This window comes from Pungitius pungitius, chromosome 15 (genome assembly GCF_949316345.1).
Source record: "Pungitius pungitius chromosome 15, fPunPun2.1, whole genome shotgun sequence".
NCBI lineage: Eukaryota > Metazoa > Chordata > Actinopteri > Perciformes > Gasterosteidae > Pungitius > Pungitius pungitius.
Window position 1 is genome coordinate 15,697,590 of NC_084914.1, and position 23,920 is coordinate 15,721,509.

The window sequence follows — 23,920 nt, forward strand, 5'->3', positions numbered from 1 at the left end:
GTCCCATAATCTTTCTTCAGAGTAAGGTCATCTCTAAAAGAATCGTTGTTTCATGTCGCTAATGCATTCTGACTGCAAACATACCGAGACCTCCCTCCTCAGCCGATCTCAGCCAACTCGTTCTGCCCCACATCAGAGAGCGTTACTTAAGCATTAAGTAAATGAACATCTCAATCAACAAATCAGTCTTTTCACATCTTGTGAAAAGTTATTGTGTTATTAGTTATTAGCATTTAGCAACAACATACTTGTAGAGTCTTTTATGTATGTGATTTCAGTTTTTTCCAATAAATGACCCTTCGATATATTGCTAAATTAGAAATTATTCTACACTGCTGAGACTCTGATCCTGTCAGGTGTGTCGAGGGTGCAGGTTGAAGGCAGGCAGGCAGGACTCAAATGCAGGATTCAGATTTTCGGAATGTGCTTTTATTTTGCACAAAAACTAACAGAAGCCAAAAGAACGTGCACCAACAATGACTGACGTTAGACAATGACGCGACAGGGGACAACAGGCACACGGGGCTTAAATACACAAGGGAGGTGCAGGTGATTGGACACAGGTGGAAACACTCAGGCAATCACAGGACAAGGCAGGAAGTGAAGTTAACCCAGGACCACAAGGAACATGAAACTTCAAACTAAAACAGGAAGAGAGACCAAACCGTGACAGATCCGGTACTGTGTGAATTAATCGTGGAAAAACCTGTTTGCATGGAATAAATAACACAAAAGCTTGACAAAAGACAAGACCAGAGAACCAGACCATGGAGCAGTGGTCCAATTAGCCTGTAGAAGGGATGAAGAGAGGAGCTCTGGTTTGGACTGTGCAGACATAATATAAAAATAAATATAGGTCAACCCAGCAGACCGTGTCCAAGCGAACATCACACAACTGACCAGTACAAAGCTGCTTTCCACAATAACAGCCACCAGATCTAGGCTATAGAAACAAGACTTTGAATATGGATTAGGCCTAAAGGCTTTATTTCACTGAAGTATAATCTTGGATTTTTAGGTTCTATATTTCAGCGCCATAATGCAGGGAGTATTTAGCCCTGCATTTCAAAGCAGTAATCTCTGATATAGCTGCAACGTTGTAAATGTATGACGGAATGCATGGCTGACATGGCTGACATGGGGAGTGCTTAGCATAATCTCTTGACTCTTAAAGCGTCAGTCACGTCTGGGACAACGTTGTTTTGCCGAAGATGGAATTCAGATCAGTAGCAAATCAGATAAAGGTTCACATGGAAGTGTTATTTCCCTCTGGTATCAATACTTGTGTGTTATTTACTCGCATTGTGTGTGTGTGTGTGTGTGTACAGGTATCGCCAGAGCAAACTTGTGTGTGTTTGTGTATGCATGTGTATATTTGTCCCTATCAGGATGGCAATGTTGGGTACGCGTTTGACGGGCAGTCCCCCGCCGCCTCATTAAAACTTGCCGTGGTGATTCCGTTCAGGCTTCGCCAGTCATCTGTCCCTTAGTCTAGACCCCGTGCCCACAACACTTTTAACACATACATTAACAATGTAATTGTCACGGTCGGGCTGGAGCAGGTTCTAGGGAGGACTCAAACGCAGAGTTTTCCAAAAAAAGCCAGTGTTCTTTAATCTTCAAAAATCAAGACGTGCACCAACGACGAGTTACAAAGACAATGATGCGACAAAGGACAACTGGCACACAGGGCTTAAATACACAAGGGAGGTGCAGGTGATTGGACACAGGTGGAATCAATCAGGCAATCACAGGACAAGGCAGGAAGTGTAGTCACCCAGGAACACAAGAGACATGAAAACTACAAAATAAGACAGAGAACAGACCCAAACCGTGACAGTAATTAACGCGGTCTTTTTCTCATTTTGGATTTCACGGTCCACAGCGGAGGTATGTCCTTCATTCTTTTATGGAGTTAGAGTTAGGGTTAACAATGCAATGTCCCGTTTGTGATTACAGTTTGTTTTTCTGTTCCCAAGGGGGGCCAAAATCAAAATGACACGACTTTAAGTGTAACACGCAACAGTGACTCATGGGCATGTGTTCCACACATAGAAGCAGTCCTTAATGTAACGTCATTATCCTCTAACTCGGATGCGCTAGCTTTCATTGGCCTATTTTGGATGTTTTCCTTGTGATGCACTTTCCGATCAATTTTCTGCCATCTGGGGCTGTCACCGAAAACATAAGAAATGTGTGTCAAATTTTGTATGACCAAGTATATGTCTGATTACTATAGGAAAGTGGCTTTGATGAGAGAAAGCTATTAAATCACTGATGTCCATCAAAGGCAGCCTGCTCAGCCCAACGCGGCCCCCGAGAAGAGGTCGACTACCCACGCGAAATAACTTGTGTGGGGGCACAGCATAACCAAAGACCTTTAAACTCAATGAGGGCTCACTGGCAGACAATGGCAGATGGCCTTCCAAGCGTCATTGAGGGTTAATCACCCATCAGCCTGCAAGTCCAGATGCTAATGGTCATGTAGAGTCAGCGCAGACACACACACACATGCATTCTGTATGGCTGCAATACTGTGACTAGTACCATTAAGCAAAGTGATCAGTGGTCACAATAGATATCTAATATCTTGATAAAAACATATCAAAAGCATTAAAGCACAGCCTGGCACACTACAAGATTCAGAGTGCTGCTATTGTTCTTTTATTTTACTGCATGGATGCTTGGCTCAACGTAAATGGATCACAATTGAATTGAGTATCAATGATTGTGTTCTCATTTTCATTATCATCTATTTTTTGGGTAAAATGTTACTGATGTCCACTAATATCTATTTGTGTGTGAATACACTTGATTATGTAATCAAAATACCTTTTAACAGCCCTGAAGGCTAAGTGATAACAGCAAGTCGATGGTGATTTAAGGTTAAACAAGCCTTGTGGGGTTCTTGGCCAAACAGACTGTAGCTAATGTGTCTATTTGGACCTGTTGCAAGGACATCATTAGGCCATAACAAGGGAGAACTGAACTATATTTAATCTGAAACCTCAGGGACAGAGGAGAAAAATGTTTTCTGTCATCTTGTGGAGTATCACAGGAAAAGAAGCAACAAGTGAATGGATGCAAAAGTACACTTGCAGGAGTGATTGGGGAAAGTCCCTGACCAGAATGGCAACTCAAGAAAGCTGCAACATGACATGGTCCTAGTGTAGAGGCCTGATTGCAGACCATCACCTGCCACTTATGTGATTGTTGACCTATTGGTAGATCATTACCATAAGAATTTGGTTACGATTAGTCGATAACCTATTCAAAACATGAATCAATTGTCCATGCAACTCAACGCATGGCATGCTTGATTTTCTGCTTTCAAAAAGAAGTCTTCAATTGTTGATCATCTAAAAGACACATCTTTTTAATTCCTGCATCACTGCTTTCCAAAGTCAGATGTCACGGTTTGGGTCTTTTTCCTGTTTTATTTTGTAGTTTCATGTCTCTTGTGTCCCTGGGTTAGCTTCACTTCCTGCCTTGTCCTGTGATTGCCTGATTATTTCCACCTGTGTCCAATCACCTGCACCTCCCTAGTGTATTTAAGCCCTGTGTGCCTGTTGGCCCGTCGCGTCATTGAGTGTTACCCGTCGTTGGCACAGGGCCGTCCTTGTATTGGATTTATTAAAGAACACATTTTGTCGGAAAACTCTGCGTCTGAGTCCTCCCTGCCTCTACCTGCGGCAGCCGCCTTGACAGAATGACGCAACCAAAAAAGGACTGTTTTTTGAACCCGTTCTGGGGAACCCGTCGGGCTCGAGGTGGGCCCTGCAACGTACAGCCGGCGGCCCACCTCGGGCCCAGCATTTACCAGGGATCCCCAGCTGCCTTCCTGGCGTACGCCACCGGCCCTCCCGGAGATGCCGGAAGGCGTTGCGGCCGCCGCTCTCGCGGCCCCACGCTGACCTCAGGGGGGGTCGCCAGCGGACAGTTTCCGGCACCCGGACCCACCTTAGCCTGGCGGCCCTTCCCTGGGGTCGACTCTGATGTCGACCGGCTTTTGACTTTGGCTGCTCGGTTACAGGCTGCTTACAGCAAGGCAGCAGGGTCTCCAAGACCCACGCCCCAGGCCCCGGCCCCAAGACCCACGCCCCCAGCCCCGGCCCCAAGACGCACGCCCCCAGCCCCGGCCCCAAGACGCACGCCGATAGCCTTTATAAACTCCAGATGTTTCAATATAACAAAACATTAGAGGAAGCACATTGGATCAACCACAACCTCCATTTCCAGGAATAAAGAGTTCAACAGAAAAGTAAATCGCTTCATTTACTGAGCAGACTTTGGATTAGCGCTCTTAAAGGTCTGCTTCTCGAGACTCAAAACCTCATGTAGCCTCCAATTTAAAATGAAAGAAGGCACTCCCTGCTTTCCCCATAAATGATGCCACTCATGGGCATATTTGGGCAATCCAAAGCTTAAGTCCTTCAATTTTTGATGCGGTGTAATGGCACTAGCTGGAATGCCACTGCTTTGAAAAAGCAGCAGAGCTCAGTTAGTACGCTTGAAAGAGAAACATCCGTTGAATAAGAATAAGGAATGACCATGCGGACGATTGATCTTCCTACCTTTGAAAATACAGAAGGGGAAACCTGAGAGAAAAAAGACTGTTCACTCAAAGAGCAGATCTTCATCTTCATTACAAAGTAGCCCACGTTCAACACTACGTCTTCCACTCTAAACAACAAGCTAGAGTAGCTAGAAATATGATCAACATCATGAATTAAACATGCTTTTCCACAGATCCTCTGAGTGAGCCATATTGCTTGTGCGGCTCCTGATTGTATAATTACAGAGGTTACAACAGCAGCGATAAACACAGCACAAAGACAAATTAAAACTCGCTCTGCTCTCCTCCTCTCGCAAAGGAATTCAAACTCCTCAATGACGGAGGACTCTGCCTTGTGACAATGCTGTTTGAGCGTTTCCCTTATGGTGCGTTTCCACCGAGCGGTGCGGTACAGTACGGTACCCTTTAATTTGTGTCTCCACTGAGAAAAGTACCAAAAATACGAACCGTACCGTACCACTTTTTGGGTACCCTTCCGTTGGGGTACCTGGCACAGTTGTTTGGTACTAAAGGGTGGAGCTAGACGTTGATTGGTTGAAAGAGTGTCGTAATTACGCGTGCCGCAAGGGGAAAGACAACACACGAGGCGCTATTTTTAAACTACAACACCGTCGCAACAATGTCCCCGCGCAGCATTTACTTTAACAGCCACATATGGAGAAGCAAGAACAGGATCGGCTGTATGTCCTCCATTGTTGTTTGCGGTTAGCTTTCAGTTGTCGCGCGATCGAATGACGTCAATCTACTTTCCACCAAATACCACGCCTATTAAGTGACGTTACCACTACTTTCTGGAATACACCACGCCTATCAAGTAAGGGTACTGTTGGCGGTGGAAACGCTCGCCAAATCATGGTTAACAGACCCGACCCGTACCGAGCCGACCTGCACCGTACCGTACAGCTCGGTGGAAACGCGCCATTACATGCTCATTGGTAAAGTAAATAACGCAGGTTCAGTTCCTGAGTACCCGAGAGACATCTCAGCTAGGGCTGCAACTAACGTTATATTGATAATCGATTAATTGGTTGTTGTTGTTTTTTCGATTAATCTGATAAAAAAACAGCATAAAAAAGCTTTAATTTCCAAAAAATTCACATTGCAAAAATACTATAGAAAGTACAGGTTGCTCCTTGAACATAATCATTTATTTTAAAAAATGGTTTAAAAAAACAGAAAATTTAACAGGATTTGTTTTAAGATTAGAATGAGATTAATTTAAAATGGCATTTGTAAAAAAAATGCATTAAAGGCTTCTTATTTAGCTGGTTTAATGGATCACCATGTGTCTCCCTTTACAGGCATAACACCAACTACCGTACAAACCACAGTATATATACATACCGTATATGACAGCATTAAAGTAACAATTTTCAACAATAACCAAAATGGAACGCTGCAGGCTTCTTTCCTCTACGTCAGCTCGGCTCTTTTATTTTTTATTTTTGCTCCACGCGCATCTCCGCAACTCATTGAGTGGTGTAATAATCGCGCAACAACGATGATGAAATTCGTTGCCAACCTTTTTAATATTTGATTTTTATTGATTTCATTGATTTATTGTTGCAGTTCAATTTCTAATGTCACCAAGGCACGACATCATGCATGAAGTGGTAGAGGTATCAGGCTTCATAGGGTTGTAAAGTTGTGTATCATCTGCGTAACAATGAAACGCTGCGTTATGTTGTCAAATGATGTGGCCTAGGGGCAGCATGTATATGGTGAATAGAAGGGGACCCAACATAGACCCCTGAGGGACACCACAGAACAGAGAAGCAAATGAGGAGAAGGCATCTCCAACACTTACAGAAAATGACCACAGATATGAAATGAACCCGTCCAATGCTACACCACTGACCCCAACATAATTTCTTAGACGGTTGATTAAAACATTGTGGTCCACGGTATCAAAAGCCGAGCTGAGATCAAGAAGAATTAAAATGGAGTACAGGCCTGTGTCGGATGCAAGCAGTAGGTTATTTGTGGCCTTCACCATCACAATCTTAGTGCTGTGAAGAGAACGGAAACCTGATTGACCATCTTTTTAAAAATCTTTGATTGAAATGGCAGCTTGGAAATGGGTCTTTTTTTAAGAGGGGGCAAATAGTAGCATGTTTAAAATTTGAGGGAAAAATACTTGTTGAGAGGGAGCAGTTAATAATGGATAAAATGTGAGGACCAATCATCTGAAATACAGCTTTTAAAAACCAAGTGGGAATACAGTGTGATTTAAGTCTAACAGAGAGATTTCACTGAAGTGGGATAGTGAAGAAGGTATGGGGGAGTCAGCATCAGGCTCAACAAGTTCTATATGGAGCTGAATCTCCAGGACTTTTGAAATTAATAAAAAAAATCCTCACACCTCTATGGAGTTGAATCTGCAGTTTGGTTCAATGGGGGGTACAGCATTTATTGTTTTCAAAAGGATTCTGGGACTGTGAGCATGTTTACTGATCAGATCTGAGAAATAAGTGTTCCTTGCTTCTATAACTGTTTCTGACACAAAAAAATTTGTTGTTTTAAAGAGACAAGACTTATTTTTTCCAGATCCATTCAGCTTTTCTGCATTTTTGTTTTAATTTCCTCACATCTTCAGTAAGCAATGGCAGGAAAGATTGAGTCCACTTCTTGCTGCTAACGGGAGCTATGGAATCCAAAATGTTTGTACAGGAACTGTTAAAAGTGCTCACAAGCTCTTCTACAGAGAGGCCAAATTGTTTGTAATTAGAACTACATTGTGAATCAGTAAAAGCACTGCAGAAGTAAGGAGTAGAGAGAGCAGTTAACGGGCAGGAGCAAATCATTTTGAGGAGTTTGGGCCCAGGAGAGAGGATTGGAACCTGGAAAAACACTGCTTTGTGATCCGAAACTGCAAAACCCATGGCAGAGCACAAGGTCTAATGTGTGTCCCTTGTTGTGGCTTGGTTGATTCACGAATTGGGTGATATTAAAAGAATGTAGGAGTTTGTTGAACTCTGAGACAAGCACGGAAATGGGGGAGCAAACATGTTGAATAAAGACGTATCATAATGAACCATAATGCAAGGAGGTCTGATAATTCCTGAATAAAAACAGAATTAAGATTTGGAGGTCTATAGATTAGGATGCATAGAATGGGCTGCGGGTTCTTAAGAAAAAGATAAATAAATAAATGAAAATACCTCCCATTCCCATCACCATACCAGAGCACCACTAGCACCATGCATTATATCTAACAACCAATGTTGAAGGGTCTTTCTTACAAGAAATGACATTGCTGCCGCACCAAACAGGGGCTGCCCAAGCACGAGACGGGCGCAAGCGGAGCTGACTGTGAGGACGCAAGTCAGGACACTTTGAAGAAAAAATGAAATGCCAACAAGATCCGTCCAGATGTGCATTTTTCTTTTTAACTAGAGAAGTTGTTTATTTAAGTCTCTTGTTTCAGGTCCATCCTCCTTATTGACATTATTGTTGGGAAGTGAATTCACATGGTTTATGATGGGAGCCTTTTTTTCTGAGCCTTCATTTTGGATGTGAGTGGGTACGTTTGCTCAAAATACTTGTGCTTTGTCTCGCAGTGATGCTTCACATCAACGCTTTTAATAATTGTCACAGCCTCTGAACATCTGAGACATAGCTTTGTAGGAACTTTTCTGCTTCACATACTTCTGTGTTGGGTCTCTCTCCTGTGTGTGTGTATATATATCTCCTTTCCAATGTTTATTGGAATACTAAATATTTGATTGGCTAGGTAGCATCATACGATATAATTTAAAGCGCTAAATGAGCGCTGTAAAGGCTAGGAAGAGAATTTATCTGATAACATGTAATAATTCATCCATGTATACATACTGTTTGCTCTCTTTGATTTGGCAAAAACAGTGTTTGTCTCGAGACATTCACTGACCCTTTTTTATTCCGCATCACAGGTCAATACATCATTGCATAACTCTAACAACTCTTTAATCTGCTTGTGCCCAATTTGAGGAAGTTCCTTTTGGCTTCTTTTCATCATTTATCTCTGGCAGAACAGGACGTGCTGTTGCGTTCCCCGGCAGCGGGATACATTTTTAGCCGTGTGTACAAAAACATTGCCGAGCCGAAGACGGGTTTGAATTGCCACAAAGCGACAACACAAAGCCACAGACCAGCGATTCCCCTCGAGCATCTGCTTGGCTCCAGGAGTTAGAAAAAACGAGAAAAAAAAGACAAACTGATGGCGGGGACATATTTAGCCTCTCACTATAGGGGGAGCTTACATGCTCACGAACGCGGAACCGGCCTGTCCGATGCCATTGCTGTGACATATGTGCGTTCTAAAAAGAATTGGGTGCAATTCCTCTTTAGCGGATGAAAAAGTGATGGCAAACCGTACCCTAAAGTGTGCATTTTCGCTATCTTTCTCCCACTTGCAGTGCTATAAATAGTGCTGCTGTCTCTCATATTTCATGTGTCACTGGCTCCCACAGTCACTGGTGAGAAAGGCTCACCGTGTCCATAAAGCCTCTTCTTGCCTCCTTTTGCACTTGTGTCTCCTTACTCACTCTCCTTACTGCTCGCCGTTCTTCAACCCAAGAGAACTGGCCTAGGCCACATGTTTCCATTAGCAGGACACTAGATCCCTATTTGTGGGGAAATTTGAAGTATTCCCAGATTGTTTACAGGGAAAGTAATGAGGTACGGTGACGTTCGTTGAATAGTACTTCTTAGAGTCTTAATATTCACCTGACAGCAGCAGGATTGGAGTGGGGGTTATCGGCGAGGGTTCAATGTGCACAAGCGGCTTAATTATAGACTGACATTCTCTTGAGGCTTTTATGTATTGATATGCGGCCATCTTAATTACGCCTTCTATACTGACGTTTTCCAATGTTTTATAAGTACAATACGAAAGCAGATTTTTGCCATCATTACGTGATAGCATTGTCATTTTCAGCATCTTTTCACACTCAACGCATGCAAAATGAATCTGGAAACTGCAGTCACACCTATGCAGGCCATGTAACCAGAATCCATAGTGTGATCAATGTATCCCATTAATTAAGCTGAAAGGAGTTAACTAAGGACACTGGGTTATTTTACTGCAACAAATGTCTTTAACTGTCTTTTACTTAGGCCTAAGGCAGCGATAAGTAAGGTTATGTTACTACAGCAGAGTAGAGTGCAAATAAGAAATTCCCAGCTCTGACTTGCACACTTGAACACATGGAGTGCAGTATGTTAGGGAGCTCAGTGAAAAAACCCAGAGGGATTTGAACCTTAGCCAAAAAGACTGCAAAGTCGCTTCTTCTCTCAGTCAGACACAATGCTTAGTCATCGGCGAGATGCAAAGCACAACCTGACAAATCCCTATTAGTCAAAGAGTAAGGGGCAGAGGAAAAATGTTTCCTTTGAGCTGTACTCAGAAGCTAATTCCCGGGTTCTAGGGCTGTCTTCAAGGAGGGAGTGGGACATTTCGGGTGCTTTTTCCCTGGCATAAAGCGCTGATAGGAGTCCCACACAGCAGACAAGGAAAGGAGGATTCACACCAGTGACAAAGAAACAAAGGCATGCATTTCATTTCATTTCCATTTCATGATATTGTATTATTTCATTCTGACCTCAAAGCTTATTCACTCCTTTTTAACTAATCCTAAATTCAAGGCAGCGCATGAACAGCATGGGCGTGGCCTTGACAGCACAGGGCTTATTTCACAGACTGGAAACAATACCCTCATTATTTTGTACTGCTTATTTTGTGTCTAAATATCTCATAACAATCTGTTAGTGTTTTTGCAAAAAACACAGACCAACATTGTAAGCAACGAGTGCTGTTGTCGTTATGCTGGGCATAAGAAAGTGGTTTGTTGTGAGCAAGGACAGGTCATTTATTGCTGATGCTGTTGACTCATATCTATGGAAGCCCCGTTATTATTGGACATGGCTACAATCCGAAGCCGAAGGCGTTTTGGGTGCTCGCTCCTTTAGCTTGACACACGCTCCTGATCTTGAATCTAGAATTGATTGCTCTTCCTTAGTGTCCCGGATGTTGGTGTCTCAAGGTTGACATTTTTTGGTTTGAATATTGTAAGCGTCATTTCTTTTGCGGCTGAATATTTCAACAGTTTTTTTTTTAGGTTGAATTTTTTTGCGGTATTTTAATGTTGAAAAACATTCTGGTACATAATTTCAATGCATAAATATTCAGTGCTAGAAATTCAATCACCTTTTTATTTCAACCCCCGATGGCACAGATTTACTTCCATACATATCTCCTTCAACCACAAACGGTCCCAATGTTAGCACATTCATGAAAAAAATGTGAACGCTGCATAACTTGGGTTGTTAAGATAAATGCACACACAAATCCTGTGTGACAATAAAATACAGTTGGACTTAACTTACTCTAACTAGCTATATTGCTTGTATATTTCTCACACTTCTCTCATCTAATCGCTTCTTGTTGGCCATTGCATTGAACAAAGTGCCATGAACAGAAAACATCCCCAATTATCGCACACTTTAATGTGCATTCGTGATCATATAAAAAGGTAATTGTAGTTAAATAAAGGATAAGGAAAAATCACTAGTTATTTAAATCCAATTAACTGTTTTGTCTGACAGATAGCTAGTGACCAAATGTGCAGCTTCAATCCCACACTCACCCAGCACAGTCAATGGAGAGAGTTGCATCAAGCACATTCACAGGAAAGAATCATGCATTTATTTGATTGTCATGGCAATCCATCAAATAGAGTAGTCTCATTTTGGCTTGTAAAGACAAATAGTCCTCTAGAAATGTATCCCAATGAATCATAGTAACCATTGGCTCAAGTGATCTTGTGTCCAAAAATCTGAAAACTCTACTTTCGCTCAATTAGAGACAGCTTGTAACCAAACCAACCTAACTACTCCGGACGCTTTGGTGCCTAAAGTCTTTGGTTCACGCCCGTCTGAATGGGACACCAAAGTGCTGAGCAAACCTTAAAGATAAAGAGGAGATTAGGGTCTGTCAGGACACTGGCTCTGATGTGAGTACAGTGAATGAAGTGGCATTAAAGCCAGACAATGCTGGGCTACACTGGCCTAACTCCACATCCTGTACTGCACGCGTACACGCACACACAGACACACACACACACACACACACGCACATACACACAAAAACAACTTGCAAGCCAGCAAATGCTTGCACAGGGTGAGAAAATAATGAGGGTTTGGAGCACCCAAATGCCCTTTAAAGTTTCAAAAATGATTATGATTAAAAAAAAACTGACTTGGAAAAGGAGAAAATGTTCCCTTTCTTTCCTCTTCTTTCTGTCTTCATATTTAATTGGTTGAGGATTCATTTTCTCACACTAAATGTCCACTCGTTTTTAGTTTGTGAAAAAAAGAAATGTTTTTGGTCAGACAACAATCAAGGACACAGCCTGAAGCAAAGGATAACTCTAACACTATGCTGTCTGCAACAGCTAAAACACAACAACCAACAGGATAAAAGAACCAAACAATGGCACCAAGGTGGTTTGGGGAACAAAAATAACAATTTCACTGATTTGGAATGTATTTTTATTGGTTGCATGGAAAAGAAAGTCAGAAGTGGGCGAGAAACTGGCCTCAGCAAAACCCATTAACTTCATAACCATGGAAATTCTGATCTGTGAAAAACAAATCAAACCATAACACCAAAACCAAAGAACAGTAAATAAAGCAGAGTGAGAATTGCTCTCATCAAGGTGATAATAGATGAATGGGTGTTTTCACCACTATCACAAACTTCCCAAATCACGAAAAACTCAGCAGGAGGACATCCACTCAGCACACTGGCCCTCTCCCTCGCACACGCCAAGCTAATTGTGAGTCGCCCCGCGCTGACACCCCCTCATACACAGACAGCGCCATCGCCATGACAGCGGAGTCTTGCTCGTTACCCCCCCGACAAGGGTCGGCCTTGTTAGAGCCCAAACTGCCACACCGCACCTGGCTGACATCCCATCAAATCTAGAGTCCATGTTGCCATGGCAACCACAACTTGGCAACTGCAACTTGGCAGCATCCAACTCCGCGGGGGATTGATTGTGTGAGCAATGCTGTGAGAGGTGGATTAGGAGGAGTATTACTGTCTCCCTTGGTGCGGAGGCACACGTGGGGTCTGGGCTTCGCCAGATACTGAGGGGATGGCCGACCAACTGAAGCCATGAAGGCAGCCCTGGCTCAAACTCCACGGAGATCATTGCTCATTAATTTGCCAGTGTGCTACAGTGATTGAAAGGATTGCTTGGGGCTGTTTTGAGTGAGCAGATTGTGACTTATCCCATGTATTATTCGATTACTAAATCAAACTGAATGACACCTGGAGCAAAGTGAGACGGGCACGTTTGCGCTTTCACTCAAGTGTCTTTTCAGCAGTCACCCAAATATGTGCTCTAGTAAAAAAGGTGCAAAGCGAATTTTGGGTGGAGAGTTGGCGGACTGAAAAGTGCACCCTCAAATATCGAGCAAAGCGAAAGCAACGCGAGTGAAAAATTGAAGCGTCCAACAAACAACCATTAACCTCTGGACAACTCCTGCTCAGCTTGTCTGTCCTCTTAGGGCGGCGGAGAAGAAGGGAAAGCACTCAGTGCCTGAGATAGGGAGGCAAAGTGCAGCTGTTATTTGTCACCATCCATTAGGGAACCAGCAGGACCCACTAGTGGACGCAGCAAAGAGAATGGAAATGGTGATCGCTCCCTCAACTGATTTTCAGTAGAAATTGTTTCAAAAACTTCCTCTTAAATGTGGAAATGTGAGTTTTTGCACTGTTCCCAACTTGAATTTTAAAACTAAATTTTCTTGAAAATATTTTAACAAAATGGAATGAAATTGGAAAAGTATCAAATATAAGTATCGAATATGTACTTATTTATTTACCGTTTACAGTGTGGAAGATGTGTACATGACATTTCTGTTGTCTAAAACAAAGGGGTTGAACCTTGATAGAAGTTCTGAAAAGAAAATTCATGTAGTAACTTGAATCTGAATCTCCTGTGTTTCTGCTCTGAACATTTCAAGGTATGAAGAACTGCCGGTTGCCAGCGGAGATATGAACGAGCTGATCTCTCACTCACTCACTCATCGGGTCAGGTCAAAAGATGGCTGATTCACATTGAGGTTTTGGCAAAAAAAGGATAGCAGTTTGGGATTATTGTTCATCTCACTGTAATTGTGGATGCTAATACACACACTGATAGTTAACACAGGTATTAAAAGGATAACACTATTATTATTTTTTGTAGTACTACTAACCATTTTAGGCTGTGGAAATTATCATGTTACATATGAAAAATGATTTCACATTTATTAGAACCACAATTAAAGTTTTCCAGTTTATTACTTCGGCTTCTTGTATATAATGTTAAAGACAGTCTTCAGTGGGTAAATGAGATAACATCACAAGTAGTGAAGAATGACTTTAACTTTGAAATGACTGAAGCATGCTTCTACAAAATTGGGTCACATGATGTCTAGTAAGAATTAAATATTTGTCTCTTCACACTATATACTAGATATAGTATCTGTAGTGTCCCTGGTGGCTAGTGTTTCTAGAGTTCTTTCTCACTGGAGTTTGCTCTGTATTTTTCACATTGTATTCCGTGAGGTATTGAATTATTTAGCAGCCATAGTGATATCCCTGCATCTGAAGCACAGATGATCTAACAGCTTCAGGTTTTGTGTTAGTTGTCACACTCTTTAAACGCTATGACAGTGCTCACTGGCATGCAACCTCATTACGATTCACCTTTAAGGCAGGCATTGTATTTAGGTTACAAAAAGCTTAAAGGGCCTTTCAGAGTCTATTTGTCATAATTTAGGCCATCATTTTTCTTTCTAATAATAACACTGTGCACACCAAGTTGCTCAGATTTGAAGAAAGATAGTGAAATTACTGACACAAATCCAAATGGGCAAGAAAGATCAGCATACAGTTTGCACATGCAATGACGGACTGACACAAACACTTAAGCACATAGAAACACATAAAACACAAACTTAATAAAGCCTTTGGAGTCTTTGGAGAAATGGACCATAACAGGATCTTGGCAGATCTCTGAACCTCACCAGAGTGCATTACTTGTTTCACCAGGGACCTAACTAAGGATTTCCTCCCGCTGCACCCTGAATCTTTGGCAATGATCATGAACTGCAAACAAATGCCCGCAGTTGCCGTGACATCACGCATCGGTTTGTGGGCAACAATTGATAAGCCCTGAGTGTAGCATTTTGGCCTTCGCCATGTTTTTTTCTAAAACCCTAACCCCCATAGAGTGAAGTCAGTTTAACATTTGGGGAAATTTGAGTAGGCTCAGATGTTTAAAAAAACTACACTGTCTTTTAATTACGAAGCTGCGAACAAAATGATGTTGCTATGCAACCATCCAAACAACAATAAATAATCCCCTAAATAATCTACTGCTTAACAACAGATTATAATTACATCTCACTCTCATGCGGAATGAACAAAATATAAAGTAGTGATTTTGTTTTTGACCTTTTAATGATTCAGGCTATCTTACCCCTAGTTTAGTGTATATGCTAAGCCAACCAGCGGCTAGCTGTAGCTTTTTAGCACACAAACACCAGAGCGGTATTCATCTCGTCATCTCCCATCCTCAATAAGAGGCCGAATGAACGTTAAACTATTCCTTTTTAGGATCAAAACCACTAAATGAGGGGTCACTGTCACAGAACCACAAAAACAACCAATAAATAAAATCATGTGATAACCGGTCCGTTCCGGTTCGATCGGTTGTTAATGGTGGACTGCGGGACTCCCCACTGGTAGCATCTCACCCGCAGGATGCAGTGATTAAGAAGGCAAACAGGCATCAATTCTCCTCCAGTCACTTTGGCCCATGAACACAACACCATGCCTGCTGAGCTCAGGCTCCAAATCATGTCTTTGTGTCGCTTCTCCTCTCAAACCCTAATGGAGCGCCACTGGTACGGGACATCCCACACACGGTGGACAAAGAGAAGAAGCAGCCTGTTGACATTTCACTGCCAGACACAATCTGCTCTGCCCATTAGCATCACTCTGGCTTCCCTCCAACCCCCCCATGCATATCACTTTGAACTTCTTTAGGTGGTGATCAGGGATCTCCAACACCATGGCCACCTAAACGTCCATGCGAGAGTGCTCACCGAACCCCCCTCTTACTACACACACCTATCACCCATCCTTTGCCAGGTCACGGAGTAAAAAGGCAAACACATAATTAACACAAGCAAACATGATGACGCTCTGAAACATAGTCATCCTGGCAATATGTTGAATGAGATTAATTACTCTGCGGAGGGAAGGGAAGGGAAGGGGGGGGGGGGGTCTGTCTGCACTGAGACAGCCCAGCACTGGTCAACACGAAACTGATCTAGTCACGTAGGCCGGAGCACATCTCCATCCAGCTCAACACGCCTTTGAATGCGCTCTCATTGCACCGCCCCGCAAAAGGCGACACAAAGACAACCGGCCACGATGCCGCTCACGGTGCGGTCAGCACGAACCACGAGGGGCATTGCCTCTCCTCGCATCAGACGACCCCCACTCACTCATTCTGCTTCGACCCCCACACACTCACAAGGATGTATGGGTGGATGGATGGATGGATGGATGGCCAGTATTGAGGGGCGGGAGGCTGTGGGGGGGGTTCAATTCACGACCAACGAGAGTGCATGCAGATCCCTTTTGTGCATCATAATAACAAGATAAAAACATGAAATTAATAGAAAAAATAGCACAGTCCACACCGCGCCTCTGGTTAACTGACACATGATGGCAAAAGAGAAACATCTGGCAAACACTTGGATCAAAATAAAACAACAGCCAGCCATGTTCCCAGCGGGCTGACACATTCGAGCTTTTTTCCCCAGCATTTGGCACAAACAGGAGGTGTGAGACGAGCGGAATGAGGAAACCAGAATGACATTGCGCCTGCTTACTGTAAAATAGATTCCTTCGGGGGATGGAGAGCCTCCTTTATTTATCCTTCTGGACTTCCCTCCTTTCCGGCCGTGCGAAATTCCCGAAAATCAGACCATGCAAAACAGGTCAGTCACTCATTCCGCCCCTGCGAATTATATATTTATAAATTAAATATATATTTTTAGGGGGGCGGGGAGGGGTAGGGGGGTCCAGCGCTGTGTGCGACAGGCGAAGGCAGAGCCAGCATCCGAGAGGAGAGCGAGCCAGCTGTGTGAGGAGAGGAGATGAGGAAGGAAGGAGCGGCCGGGCCGGAGCGCTGCGCACTGGAGAAGAGAATCCCCAGTCCCCCCTCATCCTATGCTCGACAGACGGACGGACGGGCGGGCTGGGCACCGGTGTCAGCAGCGACATCCACCGGGAACAAGAGGTACTACTGTATGGGGGGTGATTCATGCCATGGGGAGGCGCTGGAAAGTGGGAAGCAACAAAATCCCATTCGTTTTTTAAATGTTTTATTTGTGACATTTTTAAGAGAACTGTTGTCCTGTTGTACCTGCAGTAGAATATACAACCATCAGTTAGCTACATTTTCTTCATGCAGAAATCCATGTCGTCAGATACACTCCGTGATCCAATTAGAAATTTCTACTATGTGTTGTGATGTGATGTTGAAGGTTTTCCATACGGGCAGGGGCAGGCTGGTGGAAAACAAAGGCCCCCGAGTTATTGTCAGACCAATGCATTCAATGCATCCCACGTATCGACATGGCAGTGTGCTATTTGAAAAATACCCATACACTTAACATCACGTTGGATGATTACAAAGAAATTACATCTTGTGTTTCACCAACTTGCCTGCTGTCAACATAGTTGCTGTCAAACCTTTTAAAGGGTTCTCTTTGTGCTGCTGTCAGGTGTCATTTCAGCGCAAAACCGGATGCGACCCTCCTCCACCCCAGGCACCTCCAGCAGCTATCAGGCATTCTTCACTCGTTCTGGGTTTTCATCAACTCCCTTCTTCACCACCACCACCAGTGTCTGGACTGCAGGAGGGGATTCGGCCAAGCAGAACTCTGCATCACAGCCCCTTGATTATCCCGGTTTAGGATGGAGTCCAATCGCAAAAGATTCGGCACGATTGCAATATTATACAGTGTAATAAATGTTTGTCAATTCGGACCGAGTCTGTCCTGATTGAACAGGCTATTGTAACGCTGTAAGGTCGGTATAGTTGAATAGATGAATAGGCTTACACACGCACTCTGTTCACTGGCCAAAGCCTCCTCACCTGTGTGTGTGCACGCATTCAATTCAATTCATTTTATTTTGTATAGCCCAAAATCTCAAATTACAAATTTGCCTCAGAGGGCTTTACAGTCTGTACACATGCAACATCCTCTGTCCCGAAACCCTCACATCGGCACAGGAAAAACTACCCAAAATATGAAAAAACCCTTCAATGGGGAAAAAAGGGAAGAAACCTTAGGGAGAACGTCAGAGGAGGGATCCCTCTCCCGGGATGGACAGACTGCAATGGATGTCATGTGTACAGAATCAACAATGTAAAAGATGTACAATACATTCAATTTCTCTAACTGAAATGATACAAGTAATTGCAAGTAGCAGAAGAGCTGTACGGCAGGACCACTGCAGGGACAACCTCCATCAGATCGAACCACCATCCACAGAGGCTTCTGTGGGGAGGGAGAGCAGAAAGATGTTAGTTTTTGATGACAGTAATATGAATCATATTTAAAGAAATGATGGCAGCAGCAGGTGTCAGCAGAGCCATGAGCCAGCAGTCAGAACCGGTGTCCGCACGAAACTATGATCCACGGAGACCTGCTAGGCGAGAAAGCACAAAAAACTCCCGGAAAGAAGCTTAATTAGTGATGTACATTAATAAAACAAAACATGGATGATTGTGGGAGGAGAGAGTGAGAGTGAGAGTGAAAGAGGGGCTCGGTGTGTCCTAAGAAGTCCCCCGGCAGTCTAAGCTTAGAGCAGCTTAACTAAGGGCTGGTCCAGGCTAACCTGAGCCAGCCCTAACTATAAGCAATATCAAAGAGGAACGTTTTAAGCTTTATCTTAAATGAACTGACCAAGTCTGCCCCCCGGACTGAAAGTGGAAGCTGGTTCCACAAAAGAGGAGCTTGATAACTGAAGGCTCTGGCCCCCATCCTACTTTTTAAAACTCTAGGAACCACAAGTAGCCCAGCATCTATGGAGCGTAGATGCCTTGTAGGGCAATACGGTGTAACAAGCTCTTTAAGATAAGACGGTGCCTCACCAGCAAGTGCCTTGTAGGTGAGGAGAAGTACCTTAAATTCTATTCTTGATTTAACAGGAAGCCAGTGCAGAGAAGTTAATACAGGAGTTATATGATCCCATTTCTTAGTTCTTGTTAATACACGTGCTGCAGCATTCTGAATCAGTTGGAGAGGTTTAAGCGATTTACAAGAGCAGCCTGATAACAAAGAATTACAGTAATCCAGTCTAGAAGTAACAAATGCATGAACTAGTTTTTCTGCATCACTTTGAGACAGGAAGTTCCGGATTTTCGATATATTCCGTAGATGAAAAAAGGCAGTCCTTGAAGTCTTCTTTATATGAGAGTTGAAGGACATATCCTGGTCGAAGAGAACTCCAAGATTTCTGACGGTGCTGTTGGATACCAGAGCAATTCCATCCATAGAGACTGTATCACGTGACAGCTGACTTCGAAGGCGCTCTGGGCCTATCATGATAACTTCCGTTTTTTCCGAGTTTAACATCAGGAAGTTGCAGGTCATCCAAGTTTTGATGTCTCCAAGACAGTCCTGAAGTCTAACAAGTTGGTTGGTGTCTTCTGGCTTGATCGATAGATACAGTTGAGTATCGTCTGCATAACAATGGAAGTTTATGCGGTGTTTTCTGATAACGTCGCCCAAAGGAAGCATGTACAGGGTAAATAGAATCGGTCCAAGCACAGAACCTTGTGGGACTCCGTGACCAACATTCATGGTCCTCGATGATTCACGCATGTGTCTGCATGTGCCCAACGAGGAGTGAACAATGGTAAATGTAAAAAAAACAAAAACATACAGACTTTCTTGAGGGGTAAATGCATATCGCAGAAGGTATGGTGATGGAGGTTGTCTGGTATTGGACCAGCCCAACCCCACCGGACCACAAGAAATCCCCCCCGGTATCCCCTATGGCCAGACTGCCCCTGAATCTGGGGCCGCTCAGGTACAGGATGGATGGATATGGCAAAGCAGCCACCATTGGATGGCTGTGAATAGATTACATCACAAAACAAATAATGAAAAAAATCTTTTAATCTGTGAAAATATATTTTTTTATTTCCTTAGAATTTGAACGGTGTGTTTTTAAGAATAAAAAAGCCCTTATGAATTACTACATCCAGGTAGTGTTGTTACCTCCGACTCTCCTGCTTCGAAGCTTGTGTCGAAATATGAACCAGTGCAAGGTGAAGCAAATGTATCGGTGCTTGGTTCGTTCGCAGCTGATCACGTGATCAGTGACGTCCGAAGCTTCGTTCCGGCGCACAGTCACGTGACCGCTTCGATTTGATTCAAATGGGTGCGAAACTATGGGGCGCCGTTTGTAAAATGCTTTACATATTTTATGTATTTACATGATTTTGACTCCAAATTTACTCCAAAAGTGTGAATATTGTCCTGCTTTTTTTATTCATATGATAATGCTAAATGTATGAAAATGGCGCAGGATTTTAGAACGTGCTACATTTTACAAACGGCGCCCCATACAAAACAGGGATCGGGCTTGGCTGTCTGATAGTCAAAGTCAGTGTTGTTGTAAGTAGCAAAGAGCAAATTTACAATGGAACCTGTGGCAAAGATGTCTTTCCTGAGATGTGTGAGCACTTTGATTTCCTCTAACAAGGTTAGCAATAAGAACGCCAAGTCTGTCATTTGTATTGTGTAATTATTAATTAGTTATGGATGTTTATTATATCTCAATAAAAATCAATAATTTCATGCCCCATCCCATGTGTCCACAAGCACCTCAATATCCTGTCATAACAAACCTATACAATCACTGCCCCACTGCCCTTTCCTCTGTAAATCACTTCCCACATTACAGATAAGTCCCTATGACTGCCATGAAGTGCACATGCAGTAGGAAGCACTTGCTGGTATTTTAAATTATATTGCTTACATATAACTATACTATATATATATATCTTCTATTAATTCTTATGCTAGTATTATCACAAACATACATGCACAAAGGTGCAGAAAGACACAGATAAGTGTTTGTTCCATTTCTTTTCAATGTACAAAGAACTAAAAAACACAAACAAGGACACAATTCAAACCTGAAAAACAATAGTTGTATTCATATAGGAATCCATGTATTTATTAGATGATTTATTGGTTCAACCTTTCTTAATCATGTTCAACCCACAGAGACTGGGCCAAAATATACTGGTAGTCTATTTGAAACGTGCACTACACGTATTTAACAGCAGAGGTCATCATAGAGTTTGCGATGCATTGAATGAATGAACCTTTTTCCGATACAATTGACTGGAAAGCTTCACTGGTTCAGAAAGCTTCACTTTGCCATCACTACATCCAGGTAAAAGGATAATGCAGTGCTGTTAAAATTATTTTAAAGGCAAAGAAAACAGCATTCAATGACACTGTTCCATGGTCTGGTAGAGCTCAATCTGCCAATGTGGATGTCAGAGCCACCCTCTGTTCTCTGTGACCCCTGGTTACCCCTTCTCACCTGACGTCAGCAGACATGGTGGCAGCCATCTTTACTTCAAATAAAAGATTGAAAGGGTTGTTTCTCAGTGCTTTATACCTGTGCTGTTGCATTGTGGGTAATGGGAGAAACCAAGTGTGGTGGGAAAGGAGGGGGTAAATTGTGTGGGCTTAGTGAGGTTTGCTTCCTAATCATCGTTAAAATTACTTGTGGATGTGTACGGTGTTATGGTAAAATCTGTTAACAGAGGGAAATGGGGTAGGCAATCTAGCAAGACCGGGTCTGCATAAGTATCCCATGTTAATGGTCGTTATTATCCCCATGTGATTAGGGCCTTAGAATTGGTGGGACCCAGGTGTATAAATGTCTCACCTAGTGGAGTAATCGGGAGGTTGGTGGGCCACGCCTGGTGGGAGCGGTTGCACCTGTGAGCACCTGCACCGGCTTGGGAAGAATGGAAATAAAAAACTTCATTGGCATATAACGTCCTCCGTTTGTGATTGTGGAGGAACTCGGGATGTCCTTTTGACAGTGGATTATCAATAATCTGCAATTAGTATCTGTATCCAAACATCATGTTTGTTCCCTTTTCTTTCTTCGATGAGAACAGTAAGTTTTATAATCTGCTGCACCACTAGTTGTCAAAACAGTATTTTATTACGTTTTTTGGCCTGACAGCTGGATTTTGTAATCAGGTCATAGAATCTATTGGGTCACAAAATGTAATGTAACATGTGGTCAGGGACATCAATCTAAAGAAATGTGCTTGCTTTACCTGTGGTGCTGCACTGAGGAGTACGTGCCACTATGTAGCATCCAAACTGACCAGCCTTTGCTAGGACATATAAATGCATGCACAGGAGAGACTCATTTTTTTTGATCAGCACAACTTGAAAGGCATGACAAGTCTTTCTTTAGACTGTGTGTTGCAGACCCCTTTTTGCTATTAAAAAACGATCCTTTTAAGCCTGCTCCAATTTCAAGGTAAGTGTGATAACACAAGCTCGGTGAATCATTCTGGATAACATTTTCTTTTGTCACGTCCTTCTGATGGAACCCAAACGCAGACAAGACCAGATGGGTATGGTGAGAATGAGTCTTTATTGATAATGTGCAAGAGTAGTCCAAACGTGCAAACTGGCGAATCCAGGTGAGGTGGTGGGGTGGAGGCGTCCCCGTGGCCAGGCGAGGTTGACTGGTTCCCAGGTGCGAAACTAGAAGACGGGACAAAAGAGGGGTACGTTTTCTCAAGGGGTTCACGGCATCTCAGTATGTAGCGGTGGTTGTGAATGCAGGCACACATACTACTACGTCTAACAATCCGGCAGGGACTGGATGTCGATCTCAGCTTAACTAGGGTGGCTAATCAAGATCAGGTGTGTTGCTTGATTGGCCGCAGGCCTGGAAGCCCTGGAACTCCCCGCCTCTCCTCGTTGCTCGGCAACCATGAAAAACAGACAGACAACAGGGAAACATGCTCAGGGAGCTGGGGTCGTGACATCTTTGGGCCCTTCAGTTAATTGTTTCTGTTTAACACACAATAGTTTCCAGTGTTAAACATGTAGTATAAACTAAATTCTGCTTCTTTAACATATTCCACTCCATTCTGTGTCCCCTCAACTCTGCAAACCATCCCTGTTGTTGATCAGCTAGAATAGAGCTTATTATTTAAGCACAGACACATGCAAGATCAGGACAAAGCCTTTACAAGGGAACTGGAACACAAATGGAGACCAAAAAAGAAGAAAAAAATGTGTAACCCAGTTGAATCGAGTCCTGTCTATCCTCCCATTCTCTTGTATCTATGCTGACTGGACACTTCTTCTTTGTCCAATCAGCTGTTAAGCCATTTTGCAAGTGCCACATCAAATGGCACCAACGGCAGTCTAAATCTTGCACACGTTGTTGTTGTTGTTTTTTTAATGAGATGCATTGTTTCATTATGCCAGGAAAGGGTTGGGATGATCAGATGTACAGTGAAGCACAAAAGTCATACTTTTAACAGAAGAATCAGCGATTTGTTGAGACCAACTTTTACTACTTAGTACTTAGCGATAGTTATGGAGTGCAGATTTGTGTAAATCTCATTTAATTCATGTATCATTCCCAGTTTGAGCTCTCCTCACATAGCTTCATGTAATATTCCCCATTTGAATTATCTGTATTCAAATAATCTTATCTGTAGCCTCTCCTCTGCTGCTGAGCTGACATCTCCATGGGGATCATTAAAGTTTCATCCGACCTGATCCAAAAGTGCCTTTAAGCAAGGCACCAGTGGAGATGCTCAATGTCCATCACTTGGAGAATTTGAAGGGTATGAAGATGCTGCTCGCAGTTGCAGCCACAGCCAAGGACAAGGGCAGGCTGCAGCGTGTCATCCACTCTGCAGAGAGGCTGATTGGCTGCAATCTTCCGTCTCTCCAGGACTTGTTCGCTTCCAGGTCTCTGAAGCAGCCAAAAAGATTGTAGCCGACCCCTCCCCCCCACCCCGGACATGAACTTTTTGTGCCCCTTCCATCTGGCAGGAGGCTGAGGTCCATCAGGACTAAGACCTCCCGCCACACGAACAGTTTCTTCCCATCGGCAGTCGGGCTCATTAACAGTTCGGTTGGCTGCTGCACTTCATTTTTATTTTTTATTTTTAACTTAACTAACCAATAGCATGTCTATAGTCAAACTGTCTG

General features: G+C 43.2%; 1 protein-coding gene across 2 annotated transcripts in view; it reads right to left on the minus strand.

Moving 5' to 3' along the window:
- LOC119209833 (catenin delta-2-like) overlaps window positions 1-16,625 on the minus strand; it is a 125,165-nt gene extending 108,540 nt beyond the window's left edge. For both annotated transcript variants that reach the window (XM_037459432.2, XM_037459430.2), the window contains exon 1: window positions 16,514-16,625. The gene's annotated coding sequence lies outside the window, so the exon portion shown is untranslated. The remainder of the gene's footprint in view (window positions 1-16,513) is intronic.
- Window positions 16,626-23,920: the final 7,295 nt, after the last annotated feature.